This window comes from Sminthopsis crassicaudata, chromosome 3 (assembly GCF_048593235.1).
Source record: "Sminthopsis crassicaudata isolate SCR6 chromosome 3, ASM4859323v1, whole genome shotgun sequence".
Taxonomy (NCBI): domain Eukaryota; kingdom Metazoa; phylum Chordata; class Mammalia; order Dasyuromorphia; family Dasyuridae; genus Sminthopsis; species Sminthopsis crassicaudata.
Window position 1 is genome coordinate 287,654,650 of NC_133619.1, and position 21,628 is coordinate 287,676,277.

The window sequence follows — 21,628 nt, forward strand, 5'->3', positions numbered from 1 at the left end:
GAGTGATCTTCTGGTTCTGCTCATTTCACTCAGCATCAGTTCATGTAAGTCTCTCCAAACCTCTCTGTATTCATCCTGCTGGTCATTTTTTACAGAGCAATAATATTCCATAGCCTTCATATACCATAATTTACCCAACCATTCTCCAATTGATGGACATCCATTCATCTTCCAGTTTCTAGCCACTACAAAAAGAGCTACCACAAACATTTTGGCACATACAGGTCCCTTTCAGCTTTTTAGTATTTCTTTGGGATTTAAGCCCAATAGCAGCAATGCTGGATCAAAGGGTATTCACAGTTTGATAACTTTTGGGGGATAGTTCCAAATTGCTCTCCAGAATGGCGGGATTCTTTCACAACTCCACCAACAATGTATCAGTGTCCCAGTTTTCCCACATCCCCTCCAACATTCATCGTTATTTGTTACTGTCATCTTACTCAATCTGACAGAGGTATACATCTTTTCAGTGGAATATTCAAAAACATGATGTTAGAAGATGAAGTGCTACGTACATGGAATAGTGATGCCAGTTTGGCTGAATTGTAATTGAAAGGGTATAATATGTTCTAAAAGTAGAAAATATCAGACGTATGTTTTATATATATATATATATGTATATACATATATACATATATATATATGCATATATGTATACATACACACACACACACACACACACACATATATATATATATATATGAGAAAGGTAATTTGGGATCAGGATTTGAAGGGGTTTTTTTAATGAAAAAGAGGGATTTTATATTTCCTCCTAGAGGTAATTGAGAACCACTGAAGTTATATGAGCAGGAGAATGATGTGGCTAGATCTGTGCTTTAGGAAAATTATTTTGACAACTTTGGGAAGAATGAGATAGAGTGGAAAGAAACTAAAGATAAGGAGACTAATTAGGATAATATTGTAGTAGTCCAGTTGAAAGGTGATGAGAGGTTGAAAAATGGTGCTTCCCATGTGAGTGAAGGGAAGGGTAATGAAGGAGATTGATATAGATATAAAAGTGAAACAATGTAGCAATTAATTCAATACATAGGGTAAGAATGAGAATTAAATGTTGAATGATTGATGATGCCAGTATAGCCCCCTTTAAGATTCCTTTTCTGATCTCCAACCCCCTTTGGGACTGACCTTTGATTTTTACAAGATCTGGTCAAAACCACCCTTTGTATTCCAAGGGGAGAGATCTGTATCTGAGCTAACTTGGGCTTGTACCCAGCCCCCACAGGATCTGAGCTGGCTTGGATTTTCTCAGCCCCCACTATCTGCTCAGATTGCCCCAAAACAGTTTCTTCCTTATCTGAAAAGCACGCCAAGAATTTGGCACTGCTCTAGGCTCCTTCAAGCAAATGAAAGAGCCACACTAGAATCATCTCTTGGCAGAGAGTTGAAACATGAAAGCACCATGCTTTGCATCACAGACTCTTTGTCCCACTGCTTTTGGTGTATTTCTTCCTCTATCTAATACCTTTTACTAACCAGACTTTAACCTTACTTCCAAATCCTACAAAAAAACCTCTTTTTTATCAATCTAGGTTTTCGGGCCTGTAAATTCACTAGACCTCATTTATCCTAATTTTATTTAGGTATCCCTTAGCTAGACCTCAACATTTGGTTATACCTCATCAATTGACTGACTGCCTTTTACATCAATAGGGGAGTTTAGAAGAAGACTAGTTTGGGGGAAAAAATAATGAATTCTCTTTTAGATACATAGAGCTTGAGATGCATGAGACTTAGTTTGAATTGTCCAAAACACATTTGGTGATATGAGACTGGAGCTCAGGAGAAAGATTAGGACTGGATGTATAGATTTTGGAGTAATTAGCATAGAAGAGATAATAAAACCTATGTTAGCTAATGAGGTCACCTAGAATGAATTTAGAGATGGAGGAGAAGAGAATCTTTGATGAAACCCTTTGATGAAACTGTCATGCTTAAATACATAGTTGATTGATCTGAGAGGTTCCCCTTCCTTGGGGGAGGGGTCTTCAAGTAGAAGTTGGATGACCATTTGTTGCATATGTTATAGTGGAATTCCATTACATATTGATAGACTAGATGACCATTATAGTCTTTTCCAATTCTCAAATTCTGTGAGGACCTCTTCAGGACTTGGCAGCACTAAAACTTCTAATAAAACAGTTCCCTTGTGGGACTCTAAAGAATAAATCCTCCATTTTGTATTCATATTCCTTTATAACTTAGCATCCCCACCACCCCACTTCCCCCAGACTTTCTAGTCTTCTTACGCTTTACACCTTGCCAGTACTCTTGGCTGATTATCCATATATGGAGTGTTTTTGTTCTTCTTCTTTACATCCTAGTTTCCTTTAAGTCCTAGCTTAAAAATCTGACTTTCTACAGAAAGAAAGCCTTTCCTAATCTTTTTGAATTCTAATGCCTTCCATCTGTTGATTATTTGCTATTTATTCTTTAGTATCTTGTTAGTACACAGTTGTTTTATATTGTTTCTTCCATTAGAGACTATCTTTTGCCTCTCTTTGTTTCCCTAGCACTTTGCATAGTGTCTGGCACATACAGGTGCTTAATAAATGTGAACATTATCTGACTGACTATTCAGGTTCATGGGATTACTACAAGCTACATGTGACAGTAAAGAGGGAGAAATGAATAAACATTTATATAGCATCTTCTATAGGTCAGGCACTGTGTTAAACTCTTTGACAAGCTTATGCAAATGCATCAAAGCAATGCAAAAAGATTTCTGAGGGGCTTCCACCTTTGAAACTGTAGGTGGCAGTAAAGGGTAAGGCATTTTACATTTTCCATTTCCCTTTTCCCAGATAATTCTTCAAACTGCACAAGATTTTCCCTTTTTCACATCCACTCTTCTGCAGAATAATGCTTTCCTCCAATCAGATCAGCTCCCACCAACAGCCTATTTTACTCTGTTTAGCCACTCTCTGCTGCTGCCCTTCTCTTCTCTTTTGTTTTTTTGCTCTTTCTCCACTCTGCTCCAGGACATTTTAGTTCAGTTTCTCTCTTTCCCTTAACTTGTTTCCTATTGTTGACCAACTTCCCATACCAAAGTGGAATATTCTTGTTTGAAATAAGTTTCCTCTACCTCAGGTTGAAAAAATAAAATTGTCCATTTCTGTCAGACCCACCACAGAGAGACATCTAATACACAATATCACCTTCTAAAGTCCACACAAAAATCTATTTAAAGAGTTTCTCAGAAATGATGGTTTGGCTCTCTTTGCCATCCTGTAAACCCTTTTTTTCTTTGATAGGCTGCTTTCTCTCAGACCCTCCAAGACTGCCTGTGTTTTTACATGAGGACACTGCTGAGTTGTCTAAAAAAAAAATTCCAATGTTTCTCCCACAGGTGTCCTTTCTTTTTTTACGTGCAATATATAAAATAAGTAAAATAAGATACATAATTGTTTATGGAAAACTTTTCTAGTTTTAAAAAACCTGAAATTAATTCAATTAATTTCTGTAACAAATTATTAAGTCCTTACTATGTGCCAAATATTGTGCCAAGTGATTGGGATATAAAAACAAAACAAAAACAGATACGGCCTTCTAAGAAATTAGGATACAGCATCTATGCCAAATAAATAAATAAGCAATGTGCACAAGGTAATGCAAAATGAATTCAAATGAGAAAAGGCATTAACAGCTTGAAGGATTCTGAAAAGCCTTCTTTAGACAGAGATGTTGGCTGAAGGAAACTAGAAATTATAAGGGGCAGAGGTCAGAAGGTCAGAGGATCAGAGAGTAACAACAGCTTCAATAGCCTCTCAGAGATTTTAGAAACTATTACTGTCTCTTAAAAGGCTTCATAATTTTGAATAGTTACAATTTAACTGTCATTCTAGCAAGTGTTTAAGCAGGATTGAAAGTTTAGCTATCATTTTTGAACAAGATTCTTAATCTAGGGTCCATAAAATTATGAAAATAATGTTTTGATAACTATTTCATTAAAACTGGCTTCCTTTACAATCCTGTATTTTATTTTATATACTTCAAAACGTGATTTTGCAGAGTCCATAGTGTACTGCAGACTGCTAAAGGGTCCATGACATATGCAAAATGGTTAAGAATTTCTATTTTAGGAATTGTTAGAGTAGATGGATAAAGACCGACAGGGAGACAGGAAAAAAAAAAAAAAAGAGGATGAAGAGGACTTCTTTCCTGATAAAATCAAGGATTCAAATGATAATACTTGACACTTTGAACTGTTATTTTGGAAATGTTCCAATTATAGCTATAGATAGACTGTGTAAGAGAACAAAGTTTAATCTTTATATTTTGAACAGATAAGAGGAGGCTTTTTGAGAGGCTTTGGTTACTATATAGAAAACCTGAATGGTAAGATTATGATTCAGAAATAAGGAATTAAGAGTAAAAGTGATAGTAAGAAGTGACTATGGTTGTGATCTGACAACTAATATATTTTAAGTATTCACTTATATCTTATGTTATTATTCGTTACAGTTAAAAATAGTATAGTCAAAGTCTTTGATATTTATATAGGCCTAAGAATTTGGGGTTTCTCTCTCAACACTTAAAACCACATAGAGACTTTAGTGCCTTTATGTGTGCATGTGTGTGTGCATGTGTGTGTACTTGTGCATTTGTCAGGAGGTGGGGAGAAAGAGGAAAAATGAAAGAGGTTAGGTCATGAGAAAAGAAATGAGATATTGATTATGGAAAACAAGGTTTCTATGTTTAAATGAAGTAGTGATTATTTAAATAGGCAATATTTTACTGACAGCAACCAGGATAAAATCCCAAAGTTAATTAAATAAATATTATTTATTAATGTTAGTATAACATTAATAATTAATAGAAAAATATTCAAACATATCCTAAGTTGCCTTAAAACTTGACGATATGAATATAGTAATAAGTAGCAAACTGAAGGGTGATAATGCCAAGATACATGCAATTAATTCTAATTAATTCTAAAACCCAATACAATATGATCATGGGTTTAGATTGTACATGCTATTTTGTCCAATTCTTTCACTTTATAGATGAAGAGTCAGGTGTGATTTTCTTAGGCTTGACTCCAAATGTAGCATTTATCCTATTAATTGTGCCACATTGTGAGAATTTCTGCTCAGCCTTTGAGAATTTGGAGTCTCCAATGTGTCTTTATAAGGAAACAGAGCCAAATGTTAAGGGAATTATACATTCTCACATTTCTCTAACACTTTTATTTTAAAGTAAGAACTAGTGTTTCAAATGAGTTATTAGGTAAAATAAGCAAAAGATTTCTTTGCTTAAAAAGTAACTAAGTCTAATGAAATCCATTTGAAACCTATGTGCTGATAAATAATAGCTACTAATGATACTACTAATTAGTTTGACCATGAATTCCCTTAATCCTTTATTATTCTCCCTCCCCTTCACAAAATAAAGTAAGCACAACAGATTATCCTACTGAGTATTTCATCTCTGAAAATTGAATATTGGACTCCAAATGGCCAAAGGCCAAGATGAATTAGTTTGGGGAACCTAGATTTTCTTACTTTCTTCACCATCATTTTAAGACTTATTTAATGCTTACTATCAAATAATCGAAAAGTATATATTAAATGTTTACTATGCTCTAGGTGCTGAATAAGGCATGGGAATGCACATACAACAATTGAAAGAATCCCTGCACTTAAGGAGCTTGCAATCTATAAACACACATGCATGTATACAGCATAAACATCAGGAGAAAAAGTGAAAAGTAATTAAATACAAGATACTTTGAGGAACACACTAACATTTGAGAAGATTAGTTTAAAAAAATATACTAGGTTATTTAGAGACAGTTTCTGAATAAATATTTTATTAATTATAACTAATAAATAATTAATAAAAGGAGGATCATTTGGCTATCTTTTGTAAACCAAAGACCTCTATGGCTTATTAATGCTTATATGCCCTTGGAAGAGTGGTATTCCTGAAAGATGGCAATCAACTTTAATTAGTTAACAATTTAATGAGAAGAATGAATATTATAATGAAAGGTGGGGCTTATTCTAATGAAGAGCTGGGAGACATGACTTTAATTTTATTTGTCTTACTCCTAGACCTCCCCAGATCCAGTTAGTCTAAAAGGATCTAACCTTCCCATCACAGGAACTGAATAGAACATATTGGGCTTCCTTACTTGGATGGGGTTTGAATAAGATTGGGGAGAAAATTAAGCCAATCTTATTATCAGCAATATTCTTCAGATACTGGCTGACTAACCTACAAAGGACTATTTTATGAATAAGGAAATAGAAAGGGGGAAAAACCCTAGTTCTAATCCAATAATTGATTGTCAATATGAGAGAAAATAATCATTTTTCTCAGAGTTGTCTGAATTTAAGTGGTTTGTCTTGAAAGTGTTCTGCTAGGGTTAAAGAAAATTTCTATTCTTATTCTATTAACCTATGTGGATAGATATGTAAGATAGATCTAGCTATCTATATGTATATGGATATATATGTATCTGTATATAAGTATAAATGTATATTACTAATTTTATATATATAATAATAGACTGTGTATTGTTCTATGCTAAATATATATAGTACTAAATCTTGTTCTATAATCGTATATTGTGGTGTGGAAGAGGTAATGATAATGGCAAAAAGAAAGTAAAGAAAAAACATTTTTCATAAGAAGAGAGAAACAGATAATTAAGACAACTTTGAAACATCGAGTTATATATATAATGCATATATGCATATATACATAAACATACATACCATACATGTATATTTTACATATACACACACTCATATATATGCTATAGCTAAAAAAAATGATGATGGGAAGCTGAATAAGAAAAACAGCCTTTTTGTCTTCTTTGCATTGAGGATGGAAAGAGGGGAATAGTCACACATTTAGAACTAAAAGGGATCTTAAATATCTCCTAGGCTAAATCTCCAGATGGGCACCTGGGCCCAGACATAGTAATTTGTCAAAGGCCTTATTGTTGTTGTTATTCACTCATATCAATCATGTCTGACTCTTTGTGACCTCATCTGGGATTTTCTCAGCAAAGATACTGGAGTGCTTTGACATTTCCTTCTTCAGCTCATTTTACAGATGAGAAAACTGAGGCAAGCAGGGTTAAGTGACTTGCCCTGGGTCACACAAATAATGTCTGAGCATGAATTTGAACTCAGTTCTTTCTGATCCAGGGCCCAGTGTACTGTTTACTGTGCTACCTAGTACCTGTAAAGGTCATATAAGGAAAAAAAGTAATAGAATAGTCATATCTTCTGACTCATAATCCAATCTTTTTGTTGCAATTCTCTATATCACAGTCCATGCTCTAATCTGGTTTGTTAGATGCTATTATTCTATCTTCCTCTCTTCCTTCATTTTACGGATTAGTAAACTGAGACATAAAAAGGGTCCCTTAGTCAAGAGATTTGAACTCAAGTCTTTCTGATTTGTGCTTTAATATATAGCCTTAAACAGTTTATTTTATTTATTTTAATTATACTAAGTTTATTTATTTTTAACACACATTGCTTTATGAATCATTTTGGGAGAGAAAAATCAGAGCAAAAAGGAAAAACCATGGGAGGTATTAAAAAAACAGAAAAAAAAAAAAAAAGAAGTGAACATAACATGTCTTAATTTGCATTCATTCTCCTTAGATCTTTTTCTGGATGCATGATAGCATTAGGATTTGTTACAGGAGCAACCTGTTCAGCATAATAGACCCCTTCATGTGAGAGGATGCATTCTCTGACCTTTCTCCTCTTCCCTCTTGACTCGATTTATTTCATTCCCAATTCACAATCAATATCTGTGTCAGTAAAACCTGATTTGCAATTCCTTCAGGGGTATTATGATTCACACTGTGGGGACTTTTGGGGAATCGACCTGCCCCTTTATACTTAGATATGGTCCCTAACAGGGATTGCTTTGAATAACTGAACTACCAAGAAAAAACAAGCCTTTCATACTCGATCATTGCACATTCTTGCTGTTATTGTACATAAATGTATTTCTGAATCAGCTTGTTTCACTCAGTATTAGTTCATGTAACTCTTTCCAGGCCTTTCTATAATCAGCTTATTCATCATTTTTATAGAACAATAATATTTCATTACCATCATGTATCACAACTTGTTCAGCCATTCCCCAATTGATGGTATCCACTCCTTTTCCAATTTTTTTCTACAACAAAAAGAGCTGCAACAAACATTTTTGCGCATGTGGATCCTTTTCCCTCCTTTATGATTTCTTTGGGATACAGATCCAGTATGACACTGCTGGGTCAAAGGGTATGCACAGTTTTATAGCCTTTTATACATAGTTCCAAATTGCTCTCCAAAATATTTAGATCATTTCATAATTCTACCAACAAAGCATTAGTATCCCAGTTTTCCCACATCCCCTCCAATATGTATCATTATCTTTTGCTGCCATCTTGGCCAATCTGAAAGGTGTGAGATGGTACCTCAGAGTTGTTTTAATTTGCATTTCTCTAATCAATAGTGATTTAAAGCATTTTTCATAACTATAAATGGCTTTAATTTCGTCATCTGAAAATTTTCTGTTCCTTTCCTTTGACCGTTTATCAATTGGGGAATGGCTGTCCATTTTGCCTTTCCTAATGTTCCTTAGTTTTTCTTCAGTCATAATTCCTCCCTTCTCCAAAGATCTGATAGGTAAATTATCCCTTGTTCTTCTAATTTGTTTATGGTATCATCTTTTATGCCCAATCATATATACATTTTGACCTTATTTTGGTATGTAGTGTGAGATGTAAGTCTATGCTGAATTTCTGACATTATTTTCCACTTTTCCCAGCAATTTTTGCCAAATAGTGAATTCTTATTTGATTTATCAAATACTAGATTGCTATAAGCTTTGATTATTGTGTTGTATCTAATCTATTCCACTGATCCATCACTCTGTTTCTTAGTCAGTACCAAATGGTTTTGAGTATGGCTGCTTTGTAATATAGTTTTAGGTTTGGTACTGCTAAGCCACCATTCTTTGTATTTTTTTTCATTAATTCCCTGGATGTTCTTGATATTTTGTTTTCAAAAGGTATGACACTGAAAAAAATAGAATAATTTAGGCAGAATTGTAATTTTTATTATATTAGCTTGGTCTACCCATGAGCAATTGCTATCTTTCCAATTGTTTAGATCTGATTTTATTTGTGTGAGAAGTGTTTTGTAATTGTATAGTTCTTGGGTTTGTCTTAGCATATAGATCCCCAAGTATTTTATTTTGTCTACAGTGATTTCAAATAGAATTTCTCTTTCTATCTTTTGTTGATGGACTTTGTCAGTATAATATATAGAAATGCTAATGATTTTGTGTGGGTTTATTTTACATCCTGCAACTCTGCTAAAGTTTCCAGTAGGTTTTTGATTGATTTTCTAGGAATCTTTAAGTATATCATTATATCATTTGCAAAGAGTGATGGTTTTATTTCCTCATTGCCTAATCTAATTCCTTTAATTTCTTTTTCTTTTCTTATTGTTAAAGCCAACATTTCTAGTACAATGTTGAATAAGAGTAGTGATAATGGGCATCCTTGTTTCACCCCTGATCTTGGGAAAACATTCAGTTTTTCTCCATTACAATAATACTTGTTGTAAGTTTTAGATAGATACTGCTTATTATTTTAAGGAAAGCTCTCTTTGTGTTACTCTCTAGTGTTTTTAATAGGAATGTGGGCTGTATTTTGTCAAAAGCTTTTTCTGCATCTATTGAGATGATCATATGATTTCTGTTGGTTTTGTTATTATATAGGGTTGATTATGGTAATAGTTTTCCTGATATTGAACCAGCCCTGAATTCCTGGCATAAATCCTACTTGGTCATAGTGTATTATCCTGCTGATAAGTTGCCAATATTTTAGTTAAAATTTTTGCATCAATATTCATTAAGGAGATTGCTCTGTAATTTTGCCTTTCCTGGTTTAGGTATCAGTGCTATATTTGTATCATAAAATGAATTTGGCAGTACTCTTTCTTTACCAATTTTTGTAAATAGTTTACATAATATTGAAATTAATTGCTCTTTAAATGTTTGGTAAAATTCACTTATGAATCCATCTGGCCTTGGAGATTTTTTCATAGAGAGTTCATTAATGACTTGTTCAATTTCTTCTTTTTCTAAAATGGGACTATTTAAAGTATTTTATTTTCTCTTCTGTTAACTTGGGCAATTTATATTTTTGTAAATATTCATCCATTTTGGTTAGATTGTCAGACTTGTTGCTATAGAGTTATGCAAAATAGCTCTTAATTATTACTGTAATTTCTTTTTCATTGATGATGAGTTCACCCCTTTCATTTTTGATGCTGGTGATTTGGTTTTTTGATTTCCTTTTTTTCTTATCAAATTAACCAAGGAATTATCTATTTGTTGTCCTGGGGTTTTTTCATAAAACCGACTCTTAGTTTTATTTCTTAGTTCAATAGTTTTCTTAGTCTCTGTTTTGTGAATCTCTCCTTTTGAGTTTCAAAATTTTTAATTTAGTATTTAATTGGGGGGTTTTAATTTGCTCTTTTTCTAGCTTCTTTAGTTGCATGCCCAATTCATTGATCTCCACTTTCTTTATTTTATTCATGTATCTATTTAGAAATATAAATTTTCCCCTAATAAGTACTTTGGCTGCACCCCAAAGGTTTTGGCATGTTGTCTCATTGTCATTCTCTTGGATGAAATTATGGATTGTTTCTGTGATTTGCTGTTTGACCAACTCATTCTTTAGTATTACATTATTAAATTTCCAATTGGTTTTTAGTCTATATTTTCCTGCCCATTTGTTGAATATAATTTTTATTGCATTGTAGTCTAAAAAGGAAGCATTTTTAAATTTCTGCCTTTCTTCATTTTATTGTTAGATTTTTATGTTCTAATACATGATCAGTTTTTGTGCAGATGCCATGTACTGTCAAGAAAAAGTTGTATTCCTTTCTGTCCTTATTCAGTTTTCTCCAGAGGTCTATCATATTTAGGTTTTTTTAGGATTCTATTAACCTCCCTCATTTCTTTCTTGCTTATTTTGTGATTATACTTGTCTGATTCTGAGAGGGCAAAGTTGAAGTCCCCCACTAGTAGAGTTTTGCTGTCTATTTCTTCCTGTAACTGACTTAAAATGTTCTCTAGGAATTTGGCTCTCTACTACTTGGTGCATACACATTTAGTATTTTTACTATTTCATTGTTTATAGTACCCTTGATCAAGATGTACTTTCCTCTATTATCTCTTTTAATAAGTTTTTTATTTTATTTTATTTTATTTTGCTTTATCTGAGATCAGAATTGCTACCCCTGCTTTTTTTTTTTTTTTTTTTTACTTTAGCTGAAACATAATAAATTCTGTTTGTCTTTTACCTTTACTCTGTGTTAGATGTGTTTCTTGTAAATAACATATTGTAGAATTTTTTTTTTAGTCCACTCTGCTATTCATTTACATTTTATGGGAGAGTGCATCCCATTCATAATTACAGTTATGATTATCAGCTCTGTATTTCCCTTCATCCTATTTTTCCCCCTGTACATCCTGTATAAACTCTCCTTAGTAGTATGTTTACCCACCCCACCCAGGAGTGCCTCCTTCTACTAGTGTTTTTTTTTTAACCCACTTCATCCTCTACCTTATCTTCTATCGGTTCTTCCTCCCTTCTCTTATCCCTCTCTCTTTTTTCCTTAGATTATAATAGGTCTTTTTAGCCTCTTGGTGTGAACTAATTGTCTCATTATATCTTCCCTTTTCTCTTTTTCCAATACAAACTCTTTCCACTACCATCCCCAGTGTTTCTTTCATCACATTGGAGTCCATTCACAACCACACACAGTCCATGTGATGCTCTTCTTTATGTGCCCCAGTATCATATACATATATCTCTTTCTAGAGGTGAAAGATGCATTTTTTTCAATGAATATTTCCCCCTCTATTTCTAGAATATTGGGGTAGTTTTCCTTAATGACTCTTGTAGAATGCTATCCAGGCTCCTTTTTTTGGTCATGGCCTGCAGGTAGGCCAATAATTTTTAAATGTCTCTTTTGGATCTATTTTCTAGGTCAGCTGTTTTGTTAATGAGGTATTTCACATTTTCTTCCATTTTTTTTTTTTTTCATTCTTTTTAGTTTGTTTGATTCATTAAGTTTGTTTGCTTTCTCACGAAGTCAATAGCTTCCATTTACTCTATTCTAGTTTTTAATGTCTGGTTTTCTTCAGTTAGCTTTTGTATCTCTTTTTTCTATTTAGTTTATCCTACTGTTTAAGGAGCTTTTTTCTTCAGTTTTTTCCTTCCTTTTCCAAATTGCTGACTCTCTTATACAGACTTCTCATTTTTTTTCTCACTCTTTCTTTTACATCTCTTATTTGCCTTTTCAAGTCTTTTATAAGCATTTCCAAGAAATCTCTTTAAGCTTGAGACCAATTTATCTCACTCTTTTGAGATTTATTCTGTGGACATTCTGGCCTTGTCTGAATTTGTATTTTGGTCTGCCCTGTTTCCATAGTAGCTTTCTATGGTCAGGGTTCTTTTCTGCTGTTCATTTTCTTTCCTTTTCTTTTAGTATTTTTTCTTTTTAAAAAATTTTTAGGGTAAAGCTCTGATCCTGGGGTAAAGATGGTGCTATCCCAAGCTTCCTGTGAAGTTCTGAGCCTTGACTTTGAGCACAGAAGCCCCTGTCTTTGTAGGGGATAGGTTTGCCTGCTCTGTTTCCCAAGGTTTGCCTTCTGATCTGGGACTGGAAGCTGCCCTCCTGATTTACTCCTCTACTGAACCAGGACTGAGGGTCTTAGTTGCTGATTTACTGAGATTAAGAACTTTCCCAGAGTCTATCTGAACAGGGAAAACACCCTTTTCACTCCAGTAAGACAGATTTTTCTTGAAGTTTTTTTCAGTCTTTCTTGAGCTGGATAGTGGTTTCATTCTGTCAAACTCTATTTAGAGGCTTCATTTCAAGTGATTTTGGGGGGAAACTGAAAGGGTTTGAGCAGCTTTGTCATTTTGGCTCCACCCTCTCTTTCTTCTAAATAGTTTTTATAAAGTACTTAGAAAAAGCCAAATTACAATATAATCCCATTTTATAGGTGAGAAAAGGGTGGTATAAGGAAGCTAAATGGCTTACCCAAGTTTGCCTCCTAGGTAATAAGTAGTAAAGCTGGTATTCTGATCCATGTCTTCTGACTCAAAGTTCAATGTTTTTTTTCCATTATACCAAACTGTCTTTTATATTTCCTCATTTTTCTCATATTCAGCTAATAAAAGAAGTTACTTGATGTTAGCAAAAATTATTTTAATCAAGAGAAGTCTTGAGACAGACATGATAGAAGTTTCAAAGGATTAAGAAGGTTATTAAATGGGAAGAAGAATTAGATTTGGTCTGGTTGACAAAATCTTCTGGCTCTGAATTTTTATTTTTTTATTTGTTTTCTTTTGTTTTTAATTCTAAGATCAGTTTGCTAGAGAAAATTGTTCTTTCATAGAATGTCATCTAGGAGCCAACTATCTCTTGTTAGAGGAATTCAGGGGAATTTTTATAAGCTAATTCCATTCAGCTCATTAAGACACACTCTATCATGCAAAATATCTGCTGCAGCAGTAGCAACAATCCCAATAGAATGTTGGGGTTAGTCATCCCTCTAAGTTGTTGTTGTTGTTGTTTTTTAAATCTGCTTTTTAATCACTATCCCTTTTGTAACATTAATATATACCTTTAATCTACTTCTCTGCCTCCTATTTCCTTCATCTCTGTTACTAAACCTGATACCTTGAGTACAACCTAGTAATTTTGTGAGATCTAGATTTAGTATACAATACATTTGCTCATCTGGGATAGAGCATGAACTGACATCAGAATTGGTTTAATGAAAATGATGGGGGAAATTTAGAAGGTGCCAAACAAAAATCAAGAACTCCACAGGATTTATCAGTAGGACAGTGTATTTGTCTCAAAGTAAAGTGCAAGTGAAACTTAGATGTAGGATTCTTTGCTCAGTAAGAAGGCAGGTTATATTCAGATTTATGATGACAGAAAAACACTTCTACAATACTCTGAAGATTATTTATGGGTCAAAGATCTCTAATGCTTTTTAAGTACTCAGGACTGATAGAACTACACTGACCTAGAGAGATGGGCTAAATGTTTTCATAGTGTTCTCAATAGACTATCATCAGCCAATATAAAGCCATTGATCATATCTCAGTTTGAAATCAATCCCTTTCTAGCTGAACTTCCAACTGAAAAAGAGGTTTTGAATTCCATTAGGCTCCTATATATGTATTATTTCACTTTATCCTAATAACAAATTTAGTAATTGTGTATAACAAGTATCGATCCATTCCTATAGATAATAAAATTTTGGCTTAGAGTTATTAAATTATCACACAGTTCATAAATGTCAGAAGCAAGATCTGACACCAGTTATCCTCTAAATCTTTGTTAGGATTTTTCTATTACTTTTTGGGTTCTCTGTCTTACTACACTAATAATAGGACAGAGTAACCTGTTTACTAGATTTTCTAGGTTTATTATTGGCTTACCTGACTGTTATCACAAGGCTCCTTGGTTCAATGAAGGTGTAATGCTTAGATTGTATCCCTATCCGGTGCTTTATTTACCAACAGAACAAGCAGAAATCACAAATCAAATAGAAAAACCTTTAATTATTAGAGAATATTAAAATGAATGATAGTAAAAAAAAATCAAGTAATTAAATCACTTTCTTCCTCTCTTGTAGGGAAAGGGAGTTCCCAATCCAAAACAAGGAAGAATTTAATTTGATTGTGAGGATTCATGGCTTGGATTTCAGACAGACAGCTGATTATTGCCTCTTTTTTTCCCCTTTCCTCTCATACCTCCTTTGGCACGGTCCCAGAACTCTGTTGCTGATGTTTCTGTACTACCTCTGCATCTGTATTGCTAAGATCCTATTCTGATTACAGGACAGGACTGACCGAGGCTAACCAGTAGGTCATGTATGAGGTCTGGACTTGGAATACAATGATGCATTTGTAGACCATATATCTGCCTTTGCCAAGGTGATTCACTAGTTCCTAATTTTTCTCCAAAGATCTGATAGTTGAACTATCCCTTGCTCTCCTAATTTGCTTGTATTATCACCCTTTATATCTAAATCATGTACTCATTTTTACCTTATTTTGCTATTAAGTGTGAGATATAGGTCTATGTCAACTTTCTGACATTATTTTTCAGTTTTCCTAGCAATTTTTGTGAAATAGTGAATTCTCATCCCAGACTCTGAGTTTTAGGATTAGATGGTAAGACTTTAATTGAGTTTCAAAGGAAGCTAGGGAGACCAAGAAAGAGGTAAGGTGAGGGGAAAGAACATTCCAATCACAGGATAGAATATTCTAGAAAAGGCATGGGATTCAGGCAAAGAATTGAGGGATTCATTAAAAGAACTTGAAGTAAGCCAATTTAGGAAGTCCTGATAATATGATATCTAGGCTCTTGAGAGGTGGCTAGGTAGTTAAATTTCATTGCCAGATAATCCCTTAACAAAGTAATTAAAATTCATTCTATTTGAAATTATAATAAACATTTCTTTTCAACTTTAGAAATGTTCAAAAACTGAAAGTAGGAATAATTCATTTTAACACTATTAGGAAACTAGTCTAACTTTCCAAGGACTGTGAAAGGCAGGGACATATTGATATTAGTGGGACTAAATAGCAATCTCTGTGTAAAGATCATGACTAGAGTACTTGAAATCTTTATTTAAAGCTAAAGAGGAAATCTCTCCTTTCAAAGAACGAAAATAAACATATAAGTAATATAAAATATTACTCTATTTAGGTCTTACCCTGGGTAAACATATAAATTATGAAAAAATGATTCCTTCATTTTATTCTTTGACCAATTCATCTTTATTTTTATCCACAGCTCAACCCTTTGCCAACTACTCTGAACTCAATATTTCTAGAATGCTGAACTCTCCAAATGAACCTGTTTTTCTTTCCTGAAGATGTAGGCAGTGGTTTTTATCAAATAGCAAAATTACCTCTCTGGTTCTCCCAGTCCCTCAGGTTTATTAGCTGACTAAAAAGCCAGCCTGATCAACTAATTTAGTTTAAGGTAAAAAGAGGTGAAAATTCATTATAACATTTACATTTTAATAGAAACCTTAGAAACTTTTACCCAATGGAATGAATAATGGCAAACATTCCCTTCTCTGTTTCAGTCTAATGAGAGATATGGGAGTGCATAAGAACTAAAATTCAGATATAAAAGAGATGTTAGTCATCAGTAAATCCAATTTGTCCATCTTCTCAGATGAAGAAACTAAGGGTCAAATAATTGACTTGCCTAAAGATTTGAAAAATATTTTTATAAAAGATACTTTTCACTTTCAAGGACAATGGAGTCATCACATTTAGTCACTGATCTCACAATTCTAGGTATCTTGCACGAGGGAGTAAAAATTGCATTTAAAAAACAAAAGTGGGAATAGTAGCTGAGGTGGATCAATTAAATTATGGAGAAAAGGTTCATTCATGGAGTGACACAATTTTAAGAACTTTGAGGAATTAATTCTAAAGATAATTGGAAGAGGGAAGTCAGTCAGTAAATAGTGATGAAATCCCTACTTTGTGGCAAGCACTATAACAAAAAATGTTGGGGATATAAAGAAAGATAAAAGACAGTTTGCCTTCAAGGAGCTCATAATCTAATGCAGAAGACAAAATTCAAAATAAATACAAAGTACTGTGTGTGTGTATGTCTGTGTATGTATGTCTCTGTGTATGTTTCTGTGTGTATTTGTTTGAAAGTTATAGTATTCCATAACTTAAGCAAAATATAACCAAAATGAGACTACTATTAAAAAAGATAGGCCTTTGTTTTATTTTGGGGGGTGGGGTAGGGTGTGATGGGACTTGGGGGAGTTATTAAAAGAGCTTTGCTTCCCCTGCTCTTTTACCTGTTCAATTTTGGGTTCAGTTATGGTTCACTTAAAAAGTCTATGTTCTCATAGATCAACCAATTTTATGGATTGTTCCATCCTACTACATGGTAGTGATTATAAACTTTATTTAAAATTCTTTGTTAATATACAAATATGCATGCATATCATACATATACACATATACATATCAAATATGCACATATATGCATACACACATACTCACACAAATATGTATGTGGGAAAGAGAAGTCATTAGAAACAAAACAGATGAAGAAAAATTTCTTATAGTATTTTAGTATTACAATAGGTAATATTTTAGTTGTGACTTGAAGGAAGCAAGGGAAGTCAGGAGGTAGAAATGAGGTGGAATAAAGTTCTAAACATGGTAAACAATCAGTGAAAATGCTCAAATTGGGAGGTGAGAGTATTGCTTATGGCAACAACAAAAGTAATGAAAAGGATCTTAGACTTTTCTTCCAAAAGATGACTGGAAGAATATCCCTAAATACTGCTTTCCCATCTCATTAAAATTATTAACATGAGAATAATCTAGACATGCATTGAAGACATACTTGATGAAGGTAGAGGCAGAAAGCAAGCAGGTTTTCACAAATATTTTAAACAGAGTACCTATTTACAGCTACACAATTCACTTAAAAGTGTAAAGGATGAAGATTGTAATTTATTTATTGTTTCTTGAAGATCAAATGTAATTTGACTGAGCAAAATGAAAGCTAATAGATTATCTTTTAACAAGGGGTGCCTCATGTATATGTCAAAGTCATCCAAGGTGCTTTCAAAAATGCAAAAGAAAGAATTTTGCTCATTGATCTCCTGGTTATCAATATTCAGCCATTCAAGAAACAGACAAGACAAACATGATAATGTGTTGAGTTCTATAACATTCTAGAGGCTCCTAATTGAGGTTCATGATCACTCTAAAAAGTACAGCCTATCTCTTTATACAGGAAAAATCAAGTGAAATAAGCATGCTTTTCTGTTAATGCTGATATATGATTTAGAGGGGGAAATCCATAGAATTTTTGGACCATCAGTGCATTAAAGGGCTTTAAAAAATATTGGTCTTATTTTGATGATATATGGCTTCAGATATGGAATACTACAGTTTTCAAATAATTAATTGTTGTGGTTCTCCCAAAGGGAAGTGGAGAAGTCTGTGGTGCGCATGAATAGGCTGATATATACATTAGAAATGAGGAAATTTTTCAAGAGAGACACTGAATCAATCAGTAAATATTTATTAAGCACTTTATATATAATAGGCACTGTGCCAAATGCTAGAACTAAATAAAGGGGGCAAAAGACAATAGCTTATGATCTTATAGGAAAGAAAACATGAAAACCAAGATCAACAAAACAAGTTATATACAAGATAAATAGAAAATGAGAAATTTAGAATTAAGAAGTTTCGGGGGAAGGCTCCCAGTAAAAAAAGTGAGATTTTATTTGAGTCTTAAAGGAAGCCAGGGAAGTTGGTTGGTGGAATTGAGGATGGGGGGCATTCTAGATATGGGGAACAGTCAGAAAAAATGTCCAGCTGAGAAAATGAATGTCTTATTAATGGAACTGTTGAATTAGAGTATGTGGTAGGAAGTAAGGAGTAAAAAGGTAGCAGCGGGCTATGTTATGAAGGACTTTGAAAGCTAAATAGAGCATTTTGTATTTGATCCTGGAAGTGATAGGAACCATTGGATTTTATTGGGTAAGAGAGTGACTTAATATGACCTGTGCCTTAGCAAAATTACTTTGGTGGTAGTTTACAAAATGGCATCAGAAAAATGTGTATCTAGAAAAAAATGGGTTTTTCACATAATAAGAATGGATAATGGATGGATTGCTCGTCTTCTCCATTAGTATGCAGTGTCAAGACAGAGAGAGTCTCTCCAGAATTTTGAATGAAACCTCCTGTTACTTATTTATTGGAAGACATGAATAAGTATTGCTTTGGGTAGGCTAGTGTAGATTTTTACTTTTAGAGTGAACTGCCCCTCTCCTCAATGATAAGGCCATATTTCTGAGTATTGAATAAGAAAGTAAATAATGAAAAGTTCTTGGATTATTTCTCTTAAATTTTAGTTTTTAAAAAGGCCTCCCCCTCCCTTAGCTCTAAACCTTTTTGCAAAAAAAAAAAAAAAAAAAAAAATTCACAAAATAGAAAAGAGGAATACAAAGTCTTTCCCCATTCTTTTCATATTTTAAAAGTCAGAATTAATTGGACTATTACATTTCTATCATTATTAATATTCCTTCACAAAAAGGGTTGTGAGAAGAGGAAAGTGTCAGCTTATCATTGTGATTTTCCAGCTGCTGCCAAAGTCATGTTTTTCCCCCCAAGAAATATAAAAGCCAATATATATTTTTGAAACTTCAAGAGAATCTACAAGTAAAAGACAACAGAACAAAATGTTCACAATAAAAATCCCTTAACTAGGTTCAAAGTACTATTCAGGTATGACTTGGCCTGGATTCATTAATCTTTTAGAGGATCTGGATCCCAGTAATGTGCAAATAAGGGTGGAGTATTGTCTTACTTTTTTTAAAACTAGGATTAGGAGTCATGCCAAACCACTACATTTCAAGTAATTTCTATTGGAAAAAAATCAATAAAATGAAAATCCCTTTCTTTTAGAGAGTTTACAGGAAGGGACTTTCCTCCTGAGACATTCAGAATATACTCATAAATTATATTACTTGTTATAGGAAACTGAGGCATAGAGTGTTTAAGTGATGTATTCAGGGTCATTTAGATAGTGGGGGAGCCTGCTCTCCCAGATCCCAGCCCAGAACTGTTATACCCTGGCCACTTCTGTTGATTTAATGAGCACCAGTAAAAGCATAGGGGCTGAAAGTGGGAAAAATAAATGGGGAAATCCATCTAAGCCCCATTGAATCGCCTGCAATTTCACAGTATACCATACTAAACATCCTGTTTTACCAGACATAGGGATGTAATGCTGAGGCTAATATTATATTTCTTAAGGTGGCAAGTCCTGTTGTATAAGTGAGGATAAGGAAGTCAATAAAAGGCTCAAATCAAACTTGGCAAAATTGGATCTATGTTAAAATAGCATCTTGTAATCTGAAGTAAATAAAACAGAAAATAGAAAGACCTTGATTGTTCTTCCCCTGTTATCTGAAATGAGTTCATTACTGGTTATCATCTGCACGAATTAATTCCATATCCTTTGCTCCTTTTGGCTCATGAAGGTTATGCTGTGCTCATCCTAGTGGAGGGAGGCTTCATGTCAGAGTTCTTGGGACACTGAATGAGCTATCGTGTGCTGTTTGATAGTAGAAGAAAATCAGGGGACCTTGTCCAGCCCTCTCCATTTGTGTTCTTTTAAAAAAGACAACCTTGACCTTGTACATGTTGTTATGTTTCATGTCTTTGTGCCTGGTTTTAATCTTAAATAAAAGGACAAGAAATGCTACTATTTTTCCAACGGGGGGATAAAGCTCAAAGGCCATTTTGGTGAGTCCAAAATATTGTAATAGTTTTATTCCACTTCAGTAACCTCTCCTACTTGTCAGGAGCTCTGATTCAGGCTAACAAGGTTATCAGATTATATGTCTATTGTCCTGTTATGACTTCCTTGGCTGGGTTCCTGCAGTAAACAGTGCTGATGTGATGTTTTGTTCAGGCAGCAGTGGAACATGAGGGAGTTGGAGGAGGGAGGATGCAGGGGGACAGGGGTCATGGAACTGTCAAGGCCTCTACAACAGGGTTCTGCAGCCAATGCTCCATTACCTGTGGTTAATACTGATCAGAATTGCACTGTGCTAATCTTGGGGGTGATACCCTCTTTCAGAAGCTGAGAGTCAGAAAGCATCTCTATAGGATGTGATTACTCTAAAGATAATATGGGGAAAGAACAAGAGGAATACAGAGGAAAAAAAGAATGGGAAAAATTCTTTTGAGGAAAGTTAGCTTCATAAGCATGCATCAAATCAAGGCAAAGTTGTGCTCCAGCCTCAGACTGGTCTCTCTCTATTCATGAATCCTCATTTTATATTATCACTTAACAAGTTGTATCAGAGAAATCCTCTGAAGGATGGAAGTAACTGCAACTAGCAAACCAATATCCAGAAAACAATGTTATGAGAGACCCTCTCTAATCAGTTTCTATAAAAGCCACATTCATTCATATTTCCCCAAGGTCTCTTTGTACCAGAGTTGTGTCTCTAGTGACTTTATTAAGATAAGCAGTAGTTGCTATGTGAATACAAGAGAAGGTTGAGTTGAAACTAAGAATTCTGGAAACTTCCTCATGCATTGACTTTGAATATCATAGCTAATAAACCTGAATGATTTTTATAATAGAAAATACTATCTTTTGACTATTCTGAGCTATTAAAATGTATGTGCTTGACAAATAAGAATAATTTATCCCATAGATTTCCCTAATTAAGTGGGCTTTTTTGTTGATGAAGAAAATTCTACCTCTTTTTGATATATGCCTTGGAATATGCTGCTTATATTGTAGTAAGTTTTCAATGACATCCAGTTGTGCAAAACCTTACTGAGAAGAAAATAATTATATCCTTTTTCAAAATATGTAACCAAGATCAGTTTTTATATGGCCGAGGGGCTGTATTTTATTCAGATTATTGTTCTAAGAAGAAAGGAAGAAGGGAAAGAAAGGAAGAAAAGAAGAAATGAAGGGAAACAAAGAGGAAAGAACCCACAATGAGCCAGGCCATTGTG